Raw genomic sequence first — 13,536 nt, 5'->3', positions numbered from 1 at the left:
TTTCCCATTAGGCTGTGTGTGAGCATCCCAAGGACAGGAAGTGATCTGCCTTTCTGTAGTCCTGAATTTACGGCAGAGCCTGGCACGGAGCAGCACACTAAGTATGTTTGTTGAAGTCCTTCAATGAATCAGGGTTCTAATTATTGAGAGTGTTCAAAAAACAAAATTCAGTGGAGTGAATTTGAAGATTAAATTGGCTTTATTCAACCACTCATAAAAGGGCAGCCTCCTATCTAGCAAGTAGAAAGGCAATCCAAGGAGTTGTACAAAATAGAAGATTTTTATGGGCAAAAAGAGGGTGGGACAAGGAAGTTCAAAGAGTGGATTATTTCAGGTAAGGTCACCTTTCCTTAAGGGAATGCAGGTGGTCTAGGGCAGATTACCTCCCTAGTGTGGACCAGGAAGTTTCAGACTGACTGATTTAAAATTCCACTCCTGGGAGAGGCTGAAACTACAATGAGTTAGGTATTAAGTCTTGGTGGGGTTTAGCACAAATGACTCCATTTGGGACTGCTTGTTTCCTTTTAACAAGTATTATTAAAGTATTAAAGAAGGAAATGACACTAAGTAGCTGTTGCCCTCATTCTCCTATCTCTGCAAAGACATGGGAGTAGCAGCAGCCACTTGTCACCCCAGGTATAAGGACATTTACCCTCTCGATGCAGTGTCAATAGCTTCCCAGAACTACAGCTCTGCCATAAGGGCCCCCAGTCTTTCCAGGCTGTGGGTCTCCTGGAAGACAGGGGTCTGAGAATCCACTGAACATCATTACCTATCGCAGTAGCCCCAGTTAGTGATAAAGTGGGGTGACAATTTTTATGATCCAGTCTTTGATCCTAGAATGATCTAGTACCTCAGTGGCCCCTGAACCTCCAGGGCATATTTGGAAAAAAAAAAAAAAATGGCCCTTTAGTCACTGTGCCTTGATGTCCCTTGAAACAGTTGCATAATAAGCATAAAAGACATTTTTCACAGTGACAATGAGACGGTGAACTCTCAGAGGGACAGTAGACATAGCCATGGTGAGAAGGCAGTAGTGGGGCCCTGTCTTCTCATCAAGCATCCTTTGCACATGTGAGCCTCACCTTTTGAAAGCTTCCATCTTCCAAACCAATTTCTTTTATCATGTAATAAGTTATTTACATTTCCATGTATTTCAGTTAAAGAGTGCTAATCAGACCTTCCGATCTGCATAAATGCCACTGGGTCATTTATCATTTCACTTGAAGGCAAAGAACATTTTTACAACCTTATCATAAAAGTACAATTTCTGTAGGATATACTGAAAACAGATGAAAGGCCTTCCTTAGTGCCCTGAGGACACATAAGAATCCTAGAATGCCAGGTGGGGAATCGTTGATAAAGAATTTGGAATGAATAAGAAATAGATTTATCTGGAAATGAAGAGATTTGGTCAAAATATACTTGTTAAATGACTAAAAGGATGAAAGGTATGAAACATTTTAGAACACGGTCTCTGATGGAGAGCTGGCACTTCCCACTTTATAAGATAATGCTTTACAGAGCTGCAGTCTTCACACTTAAAGCTACTGCTAATTGAGCAATAGAACCACACCACCCTAAGGCTTCAACTATATATTTAAAGGTTTTGATAGAGGATCCAGATACGTGAGAAACAATAGATCTCCAAGTGTGCTTGGCTCATCTTGGGGAACCTTGGGCCCCAGGGGGCCACACGGTCAAGGAGCCCCGATCCCATCCTGTTGGTCTGAGGTCACCTGGAGGTGCCAGGTGAAGGAAGTAGAAAGATAACGTATTTGTCCCTTGCAACAACAGGTGGGCCTCAGTGTGGAGACACCAGGGCCGGCAGCCACACATTGGGCAGCTGCAGGTACACGGGGTGCTTACCATGGTCACTGCTCCTGATCTCCCAGTGGAACAGGGCAGCCCAGCCAGGCTTGGTCAACTTCTGTTGCTGCCAGAGGACGCAGTCACGCTGTTGATGTCCTCGGGGATGTCGTGAGCTGCCGAGGGTGGAGCTGATATCTGAGTGAGGCTCTCGAGGACACATTCTGGATCTCCATATGGGAGTTGGATGGCTGCCACCAGCCAGTCTCAGCAGTTCCCAGAATTCCGTTGAAGTGGACAATGGGAGAAGGAAACGTTTGCCTCACGGGTGACATCAGTATATATACAGCCGCCTTCTGGAAACGCAGAAGAAAAGTGTTCAAAACAAACCAAACCCATGCCGTTCTTTATATGGTAAATAAACCAGCTTCAGGGTAGAGAGAGCATATGACGTGGGGAAATAAAATCCTGCCTTTTTCTGGCCTGGGGGCGGGGAGTAGAAGGAGGAATGAAGGGAAGAGGCCAAGGGGCTCAGAGGAGGCAGGGGAGCAGCGTAGCTCAGAGTCTGAGAGCACGGATTCTGCAGCTGGGCCACCAGGATGCTCGTCCTGGCTCCACCCTCGACTCCAGGGCTCTGTGATCCTGAGGGAGTCATTCAACCTTCCTGTGCCTCAGTTTCCACACCTATTAGATGTGAATGATAATAGTACATCTTCCTCATAGGGTTCTGAGAATTAAACCACGCAAAGCACATCTTGAGCTTCATCTAAGTACAGGCTATTATTATTATATGTGTTAGATAAATAAGGGGTGACTGAGGGAAGAGGCATTTCTCTGCCTATTCCCACTTAGGACTTGAGAGGAAGCCTCTTAGGCTGACGGGCAAATTTAAGTAGATGGAGCCTTGTTAGACAGAAGGAGAGGCTGCTTGTAGATTTCCTGGGCGACCTTGATACTCCAGTGATACAGACAGGACCCAGAGGTAGCAGAGAACCTAACAAGGAATCTGGCTCCAGTGGTTCCCTGGGGCCTCTGTGCCAAGGATTTGGGGCTCACAGTCATATCTCAGAGGACTCCAGCACACCACTGAGAGCTGAGGTGGGCTGATAGAGACCAGATCATGAATTATAGCAGCTTCAGGCTTCATCTGGGAACATCAACAGGACAAATATTGGCACCCGAAGACCAGAAGGGGCAGGGGTGCCATGTTTCTTCCCAGCACCTGGAGAACAACAACTAAGCCTGCCACCTTAGGGAGAAGCAGGGAATGGAGAAGCATCTGAGATACTGAGCTTTTTTACCCAAAGGGGAGCCTAAATATTTGCTAAAGAGGCTAATTTATGGGATTTGTCGACCTGTAATCCAGAATGAACAATTAATTTTGCTCACCAACCAACTGGTGGGGGGCTGGGGCGGCGGGGGGAATTGGGTGGTCTGCAAGGCAAGCAGGTTGACTACTAACAAAACAAAGGAGCCACATTTTCTCTGGATGAGAGTGGGTGGCCCAGGTAATTTTATGAACCTGATACGCAGCCAAGCATCAGAATGTGCGATCCACTTGCCTTCTATTTCTCTCCTTCCCAATGTTTTCACTGAAAAATTAATGATCTAATTAGTGTCTGTGCATGGAGGCCCAATTCAGGAAGAAGAGGTCTCTGTCACATGTCAAGTCTCCTTTCCTGTGGCCTTTCTGGCTGTGGGGATCAGAGCAGAGGGTGGAGTTTCCACAGCCCTGGTTAGGTGAGAGGTAAGGGACCACATCCTCAGAGGAAGAGGAAGCAGAATAAAAGAAATGGAACTAACAGAAAACTGAAAAAGGACTGGGCAAAAGGGAGAAAGGAGACATTAAAGAAAAAAAAACTTAAGAGCACAGAGCTCTTAAACAATAAAATAAATAAGTAAATAAAGCAGAAGAAATAAAGAGTGCCTGAAATTGGAATCAAAAGGAACTACAATGCAGAGAAAAGTAGACGACGTGCAAGAACAATGAGTGACAAGAAGGAAGAGAGGGATAAGGTAGAGGGACCCAAAAGCATTGCTAAAGAAGCAAAGCAATGTGAGAAACACAGGGGAGCATCCAAGAGGTGAAGGATGCTGAAAGCTAAGAGGAGGCTAAGAGTGCTTTAGAGGAAGCCAGCCGGGGCAGAGGAAAGTGAACGCGGGGGAGATGGGAAAAGAGGTGAGTGTGGGCAGGAAACCTGTGGGTGAGGAGGTGCGGGAGGGCTGAGGAAGCAGTGGGAGAGAGAGGAGGGCAGGGAGCGGAGTCCTCTCCGCAGCCCAGCTCTAGCGGAGCGCATTTGCTTTCAGAGGGTAGACCCAGAATAGCAAGATCACCTACTGCCAGGGCTGTGCTTTCTCAAGGAGCTGCCTGCCCTTACCAGAAACTATTCAGATGGTGCACAGAAGTTGTGACACAGCCATGGTGGCATTCTTGTTCTCATTTCTTCTAACTGAAGAGTGAAGGCTCTGATGCAGAGTGTCAGGCTGAGAACTGCCAGGCTGCCCTCTGACTTTCCTGGACGCTGTTGCCTTCAGGGCCCCTTCCTCCTCCATAAAAATAAACAAACAAACAAACAAAGCATATATTTTATGACTATGCTGGGGTAAAGGCAAATATATTAATATTATATATTAAAACATTTTTCTTTAACCTAAAATCTCTTTTCTTTTTGCCCCTTCAGATTTTAGAAGACATTAAAACATTTCTGTGGGTCTCTACAAGTATTATGGGCCTGGGCACTGTGCCTGCTACACCGATAGATAAGTCAGCCCTGGAGAACGTAGAGACAGAGGATAAGAAGCACTAAAAATATACAAAGAGATTAGATGAAATATTGATATTAATGCGAGCCAGGGTAAGTGCATTAGAATAGCAATGGCTGAATGTGGTGATCATGAGAATGCTGTGATCACAGGGAGCGGGAGTTTTAAGGTTTGGTAAATGCTGTTTAGTGCTTACTATATGCTGGGCATTCTTCTAAATAGTTAAAGATATGTATATGGATATTTATCTACTTACCGGTCGATCTATCTGTATACATACATACAGTTTCATTAAATCCTCATAAGGCACTTTTATTATCCCCATTCTACAGATGAGGATAAGAGGCACAGAGAGACTAAATAACTTGCCTAAATTGACTAGGGCCCATGTTTTTGACCATCATGCTAAACTGAGGAGAGCTACCTGGACTCTGGTTATTATATTAATGAAACACTCTTCATTCATTTAGTCATTACTCCTTTATTTCATTAGGTCAATATATATTTAGTTAGCCCTGACTTTGGGCTAGGCACTGAGCTGGGCCCAGCAGATGCAATGGCAAGAAAACAGACCCAGTTCTTTCCCTCATATGGCTTTCTCTCTAGTGGGAAATATGGACATTAAACAAATGACCCAAATATAATATTGCAAACTGGGGTACATGCTATGAAGTAAAGACTACTATGAAAGCATATGGCAGGGGACCCCAATCTAGTCTGGTGGTCAGAGAAGGCTTCCCTGGGGAATTAAAATTTGAACTGAGGTCTCTCAAGCATGAGTAAGTTAATTAGGTAGACAGACAGTGGGAGCAAAGGTATTTCAGACAGAGGCCAACAGCATGGGTCAGGTGCCCAGGATATAAAGCCAGCCCATAAGAAGCTTCCAAAACTCTGTTGCCCTCAAGAACCAGAGTCCAGTGTGAAGAGAGAAGGAATCCACAGCGGTGAGCAATGATGACGTGCTGCTGCGAGAGATGTGTGGAGCATTTGAGTGGTGGGAGGGAAGGCACTGGGGTGGGGGGTATTCTAAGCAATAATCGAAGGGTAAGACCTGTAAGGAAGACTCAAGAAGCCTCAAGCAATTTTCACAAGAGGCAGGCAGAGGATTTTATCCATTTTAGAGCCCTGAGGGCTATTCACTGGAGTAGCTGAAGACACTAAGAAGGTCAAGAGTCAGTCCTGTAGACAGAGTCGAACGAAGAAGGAATTGCTACAATCTTCTGATAAGATGATCAGAGCCCCATGTGAGGCTACATAGGTGAGACCTGTATCGCTATCAAAGATTCTATCCTGACACACTGGTCAAAATAGAGAAGCTAGTGCATGCAGTGGTGACGTGGTAGCTCACCTGAAGAGATGCCGTGCCCGACAGATTGGCGTATTATTATCTGTAGAGTCTCTTATCGAGGAATAAAGATGGCGGCGTGTGTAATACACATGACTGCAATCCCTGGAAGCTCTCTAGATGGGGGCCACATCCCAGTTCCCTTCACAACACAGTCTCTTCGTCCATAAATATTGATACCTTGGGAACTTACCAGAAAGAATGTCATTCATTCTGTAAAGATCAGTAAAACCCACATTATCTGACCACAAAACTGCTCAAATGTTCATTCCAAAATGTAAAATACTCCCTCGAATATCCGTATAAGATTTATTCTCTATATTTTATGTGTTTTCCCAATTTTCTTCACAGGAAATTTAAAATTTAAACCATGTAGCTACTCATTGACAAGGGAAATGGAATTATAAGAATGGAACATTCATTACAGTTTTCCAGAAACTATCAATACTATGAAATCTTGCTTATTTTTGAAGGTAAGAGCCATGGCTAAATCCTTTTATATCAGCTACTGAGCAGCATAATAAATGAGGAACTCACAGGGCTGCCTTACTTTTGTCCACAATGTTGAAACTTGTTCTCACATGTCCGGATTCATCCTCAGAATAACAGGATTTTTTTCTTTCCCCCTTAAGTGCAGGATTGGATCCTGTCTTTATTTAAAATTTTGATATTTTGTTCATAGTGTTTTGCTTGTTTGTATTAATTCTACCTCAATACCCACTTATCATCTTGGCAGAAAGCTTATTATCTCCCTCTTTCCACATGAGCTGTTGTAGGCACTCACACTACCCAAAAAGACATAAGTCCAACTTCCACATTCCAGTGGGGAGACCACTGTTGTTGGACTGCCCACTACTGCCCTGCTTCCTGCTGCTTCCTGTACTGGTTATGAAATTTGTTGTGAACTGCCCTACGGAGTTAAACGATTCTATCAATAATTCCGTGCTGTGGCACATTTGGGGCTGGCGCCTTGGGTTCTTCAAGAGAGGATGCTCCCACATGCTTTACTTCCACACATAGTCATCTTCCTGATTGCCCAGGCTGATGGTGCCTGGCTTCTCATGACGGTCACCTCTCCACGGCTAGCTTGTTGAATTCACAGGCATGACCATCTCTTGCATGCCTAGAATGCCTGTACATAGGTTCTCAAAGTGGTAGGTCTTTGTAGTCAGCTGTTTCAGTTTACATTATGTGGTGGGCCAAGTAACAGCCCCACAAGGATGTTCACTGCTGATCCTTAGAACCTGTGAATATGTTACAAGAGATGGCAAAGGGGAATTTAGACTGCAGATGGAATTAAGGTTGCTAATACGCTGATCTTGACATAAGAAGATTAGGGACTGGTGGTCCAGTGGTTAAGACTCCCCGCTTCCACTGCAGGAGGCAAGGATTTGATCCCTGGCCTGGGAACTAAGATCCCGCATGTCACGTGGCATGACCGAAAAAAAAAAAAGAAGAGAAAAAGAAATAAGCAGATTAGCTGGGATTATTTGGGCGAGCCCAGTGTAACCACAAAGGCCCTTAAATGGGGAAGAGGGATGCAGAAGAGTCAGAACCAGAGGGATGGCATCATGAGAAAGGCTTGACTGGTCACTGCTAGCTTTGAAGGTGGATGAGAGTCAGGAGCCAGAGAATGCTCACAGCCTCTAGAAGCTGAAAAATGAAAGAAAATGGATTCTTCCCTAGAGCTTCCAGAAGGAACACAGCTCTGCTAACACTTTGACTTTAGCTCACTGAGACCCATTTTGGATTCTGACCTCCAGAACTGTAAGACAATAGATTTGTGTTGTTTTCAGCCACTAAGTTTGTGCTAATTTGTTACAGCAGCAATAGGAAACTAATCACACATGGGGCCTCCCTAAATTCCCAGGGTACTGGTACGTGGGTTTTCAAGGTAGTAACTCTCCATGGTCCCTTCTTTTGGCTTGCACGTTGTAGCTATCTCCCAGAGGGCCTAGGGGTCCATGTCTGGATTTTCAAAGTGATAGCTCTTTATGGTTAGCAATTTTGGCTCACATGAGTGGCCATCTCTCTCAGTGCCTAGACGCCCTCCTCTCTGAGTTCAGTCCCTTAAGTTCACACACACGGCCATCTCCAGAATCCTGGGGCCACTGCATCATGACTAGTTCTGGAGTCTGAGCCCTTATGGATTTGGAACATCTATTCTGCTTTCCTTCCCAAGGAATAAGAACTCAGTGCCAGGAATAGGAAAACTTTTCCTTGTAAACCCTCAAAACACAAATGGTGGCTTCCCTGGTGGCGCAGTGGTTAAGAATCTGCCTGCCAATGCAGGGGACGCGGGTTCGAGCCCTGGTCTGGGAAGAGCCCACGTGCCGCGGAGCAACTAGGCCCGTGAGCCACAACTACTGAGCCTGCGCGTCTGGAGCCTGTGCTCCGCAACGAGAGGCCACGATAGTGAGAGGCCCACGCGCCGCGATGAAGAGTGGCCCCCGCTTGCCGCAACTAGAGAAAGCCCTCACACAGAAACGAAGACCCAACACTGCCAAAAATAAAAATAAATTAATAAAAAAAAAAAAAAAAAACACAAATGGTCTAACTAACCCTCTCTGACCACGGATATTAGAGCTACTCACTAATTTCCTGAAGGAAGATTATCCTCAGTGCTTCCAGGGGACCCATGGCTCCGTAAGGGCGGCTACCTTCAGTAGAGCCAAGTTTCTTTACCTTTCAAGGGGCCACATCTATCTTTGTAGAAGTGGGGGTAATTCTAGAAAATGCCAACAAATTCGTAATGACAAAAACGCAGATCAGTGGTTGCCCAGGGTTGTGGACAAAGGGAGGAACGGACCGCAACAAAGCAGGAGGTATCTTCTGGGGCTGATGGAAATGGTCAGTATCTTGATTGTGGCAGTTTCACTGGTGTGTCCGTCTGTCAAAATTCATCAAATCATACATTAAAATGGATACAGTGTATTATATGTAAATTAAACTTCAGTGAAGTTGTTTTCGTCTTTGTTTTTTTTAAGGGAAAAGGAGTAGTGCCCAAAGGAAAATCAAGGGACTGTTTTAAAAAAAAATTGTCCACAACACATAGAATAAAGTTGAGGAGGACTTTTTTTTCCCCCAAACTAAATATTGGGCTGGCCACAAAGTTCATTCGTGTTTTCCATACTATCTTATGGAAAAACCCAAACGAACTTTTTGGCTGCCCAATACGTAGTGTTGCTAGTGTGTTTTCTGCAAGAAGTTTAAAATTTTGCTTTCTTTTCTGTTACCATCTTTGGTAGATAGGAATAATATCCTGCCACAATATATGCTTTAAAAAAACTTAGAAGGGTGATTCCTATGATAATTATTAATATCTATATCAAAGCAAAAGCCAGCTTCATACTTAAGAGTGAAATTCCAGAGACATTCTCATTAGATTAAGAGGAAAAAAACCTGATATTTATTATCACCAAAGTTACTGGAAATTCTGGCTAAAAAAATAACACAACAGCCTAAATAAGAGCTTTATTATTAGCAAGGAGGAGAAAACATCCCCACGCCCTCTTCTTTCCTTCTTTACTCACTCCATCCCTCCCTTCTTTTTTTAGACAATATTATTATTGACCCCCAAAACCCAAGAGAGAATCAACTAAAAACTCTTAGAGCTAAAAAGAGTTTAGTAGGTACCAGGTTACAGAGATTCGTAAATCAATAGCTTTACTGTATACACAGCAACTGGCTTGAAAAAGGAGAAGACTATTCCATTAATAGCAACCCCTCCAAAAAACGTGAAATAGAAACTGAAAGGTAAACAATGAACGGGGCAAATACATTTTCTACAAATGTGAAAAAAACTGTACTCTTCTTGGTCTGTAAAGCGCTCGTACAAATCAATAAGGCTAAAACTCCTGCAGATAAACAGAGAAAGTGCATGAACAACCATTTCACAAACAGGAAATGCAAATGGCCAATAAAGATATCAAACAGGTGATTGAATTACCATTTTAAAATGCTAATTATAACAACAAACACTTACCGTTTTCTTTCTTGTCAATTTAGAAAATGTGTTTTTTTAATTTTATGGCCCATGCTGGCAAAGTATGATGGGTACTCTCAAACACTGCAGGAAGGGTATAAATTGCTACCATCTTGTGAACCATAATGTAAATTGGATACAATACTTCTGGAAGGCAATTTACTTTTTACTTTGTTTCTTAATTGTTTTGCATTATGGTTTTTAATTTTTATGAAGTCAAACGTATTGATTTTTTTTCTTTGTGATTTCTTCCATTACTTTCATTTCTAAACAGTGCTTTTCTATCTCATGTTTTCTTCTAAATTTTTACTGTTTGTGTGGTTTTTGTTTTTTTAACATTTACCTTTTTAATCTGTCTTTATTTAGTGTATTAGTGAATGTGCCAAAGGAAGATTTAAAAAGTAGTTTTCAAATACTTTGGAAAGTTTCCAAACACTGTTCATTGGCTAATTCCCATTGATTCCCATGTGATGGTACCTTTATGATAGACTAAGATTTAGGTGTATTTGGGACTTTTTAGGATTCCATATTACGTTCCATTGGCCTGGGATGGGTAGGGATATGTGGTTGGAGCATTGGTTCTGGAGCCAGACTACCTCCGTGTTTTGGACTTGGGACATTTTACTTACTCTTTCTGTGCTTTTGGTCTTCATCCTTAAAATAGTGCTACTGGGTCCCCATCTTATAGGTTTTTTTGTGAGGATTAAATGTGTTATACATCCAAAGTACTTAGAGGGATGCCTGGTGCATTTTACCTGTTAAATAAGTCTTAACAACTCTTAATACACGAGCACCAAATTATTTTAATTATTATAGCTTTGTCTCATTTAAAAAATATTGACTAGGGCTTCCCCAGTGGCGCAGTGGTTGGGGGTCCGCCTGCCGGTGCAGGGAACATGGGTTCAAGCCCTGGTCTGGGAAGGTCCCACATGCCGCGGAGCGGCTGGGCCCGTGGGCCACAGCTACTGAGCCTGCGCATCTGGAGCCTGTGCTCCGCAACAAGAGAGGCCGCGACAGTGAGAGGTCCGCGCACCGCGATGAAGAGCGGCCCCCGCTCACTGCAACTGGAGAGAGCCCTCGTGCAGAAACGAAGACCCAACACAGCCATAAATAAATAAATTAAAAAAATATATATTGACTAAAACAAGTCTTCCTCATTTCTGTCCCTTAAAAAAAAAAAAGAGCTAATTTTACCATTTTCAAGCCAAAAACTCTTGCAGTGAGCCCTGGTTCACTGCTTTTCTCAACCCTCCCGCCCCCTCAACCCATCAGTACTTGCATTAAAAAAAAAATGCAGAGTTTTTTTTTTTAATATAATTCAGATCATGTCATTCTCCTGCTTAAAACCTTTCATCGACTTCATTCCACATGAATTAGTGGAGGGTCTGGACCTCCCTTCCCTCTCTGGGTCACCTTTACCACCCCCCACCCCCCTACCCTCCCACCCTAGACAACTTGCTCATTACATACCAGCCTCCTTGGCTTCCTTTCTGCAGCTTATTCTTCCAGCAGAGTTTTCACATCTGTAATGGCACCCTCTGTGCTCTTGGTACCTTGGATGCCTCATCTTTCAGGTCTGTACAAAGGTCCCATCTTCAGAAAGGCCTTCCTTGATCATCCTAGCTAATGGAGCCCTTCTTCCAGCTGTTTCCTATCAGATCACCCGATTAATTTTCTTCAAAGTATTACAACTGTGAGAAATGACCTTGTTTGTTGGTTTACTTTTTTCAGCCTCCCCTGCTGCACTCCCTGATCCTCCGTGAGCTCCCTGGAGCTTGCCCCCTCACTCCAGCAGCCCCAGCCTTCAGAACAAATCCTGGGATGGGATGCTATTCTGTGATAGAATGTAACAGAAAACTTGTTGAGAAGTTACATTACCTTATTTCTCTGCAGGACAGTCTGATCCAGGAATAAAGGTAATTTTTATCTTCTCCCCCTTCTGGAAGTTCAAGCTTAAAAACAAACAAAAATTGCGAAGTCCAAAGACAACCCCTAAACTGACCTCTGGTTTTTGTTGTTATTGTTGTTTGTTTTGGTTGTTTTGGGTTTTCCACCTCCCACTCCCACCACCATGCAACTGGAGACGCATCAAGAAGGGACAAAAGAGAATTTTGTCTCCCTTCCAGAAGGGTAGACCTTTGCTTCCTGGGAGCCATATAATAGCATTTTAACATTTAAAAAATGTTTTTGTATGTGAGTACGAGGCTTCCAGACCAGAGAAATTTCTAAGCACAGAACAACCTGTAAGCAGGTCTCTGTTTGCTGAAAGTCTTGGCCATTCAAGAGAATTAGGCTGGATTGTCCCAAAAGGGAAGGAAACTTTTTTTTTTCTTGAGGTATAATTTACACACAATAAATTTCCCTCTTCTTGGCATACAATTCTATGACTTTTGACAAATAACGGTTGTTTACTCACCACCACAGTCAAGACATAGAAGAGTTCTATCAGCCAAAAAAAGTCATCCCTGCTCTCTGCTCCCAGCAACTGGCAACTATTGCTCTGTTTTCGATCCCCCATAGTTTTGCTTTTTCCAGAATGTCACTGAAGTGGAACAATAATGTACAAAGCCATTTGAGTCTGACTTCTTTTCCTTAGCAGAACGCTTTTGAGATTCTTCCATGATGTATGTACTAGTAGTTCATACATTTATATTGCTAAGTAGTATTCCATTGTATGGATGTACTTATTAGGGTTGTTTTCAGTTTTTGGAGATTGTGAATAAAGCCACTATAAACACTTGCTTTCAGGTTTTTGCATGAGCATAAGTTTTCATTTCCTTTGGACAAATACCTATGAATGGGATTGCTGAGGCACAAGGTAAATGTACAGTTCACTGTATAAAAACTGTCAAACTAGATTCCAAAGTGGCTGTGCACTTTTGCATTCCCATCAACAACTGGTTTTAGTTGAGAGTTCAGTTAAGAAGGATGTAATCCCCAGGTGTGCTGGACACTTCCACCCCCCCTGGGAATGGGGTTGAGAGTTTTGACAGCAGAGTGATGGGCACCTTTAGCACCTTCTCTGACAGTCTCTAAGGAATCAGGACATGGAAGGGGTGGCTTCTGTAGGGACTGGGTGTTCTGGACACAACATGCAGATGCCTTGGAAGTCTAGGTGAAAGAAGCTATAGCTGACCTTGGCAACCACTGGACTAAGAATTAGGACAGTCCCTTCCTATCTTCCTAAATGCAAAAGTACTAAAGTTCTTGTTTGATACAAGGAGAAGTAAGGAATCCTGGAAAATGTCTTTTGGGTAACCTTTGTGGATGGAGCTGAGTTGGGTATGATTTACGGAAATAAAGAAATATAGGGACTTCCCTGGTGGCGTAGTGGATAAGACTCTGCTCTCCCAATGTGGGGTCTCAGGTTCGATCCCTGGTCAGGGAACTAGATCCCTGCATGCCGCAACTAAGACTTCACATTCCACAACTAAGGAGCCCTCCTGCCGCAACGAAGACCCAGTGCAAATAAGTAAATAAATATTAAAAAAAAGAGAAATATAATGCATAGCCCCAATGTCTTAGAGCATTGAGTTCCCAGAATATGCCAGTCATTACGCTCAGCACTTTATATATGTTTTTCAATCCTTAAAAACAACCAACAAATTAAGTATATGCATCACTTAGGTATCAG

The sequence above is a fragment of the Balaenoptera physalus genome (assembly GCF_965194825.1).
Source record: "Balaenoptera physalus genome assembly, chromosome: 9".
Taxonomy (NCBI): domain Eukaryota; kingdom Metazoa; phylum Chordata; class Mammalia; order Artiodactyla; family Balaenopteridae; genus Balaenoptera; species Balaenoptera physalus.
The sequence above is the reverse complement of the archived record's forward strand: the minus strand, read 5'-3'. Positions refer to the sequence as shown.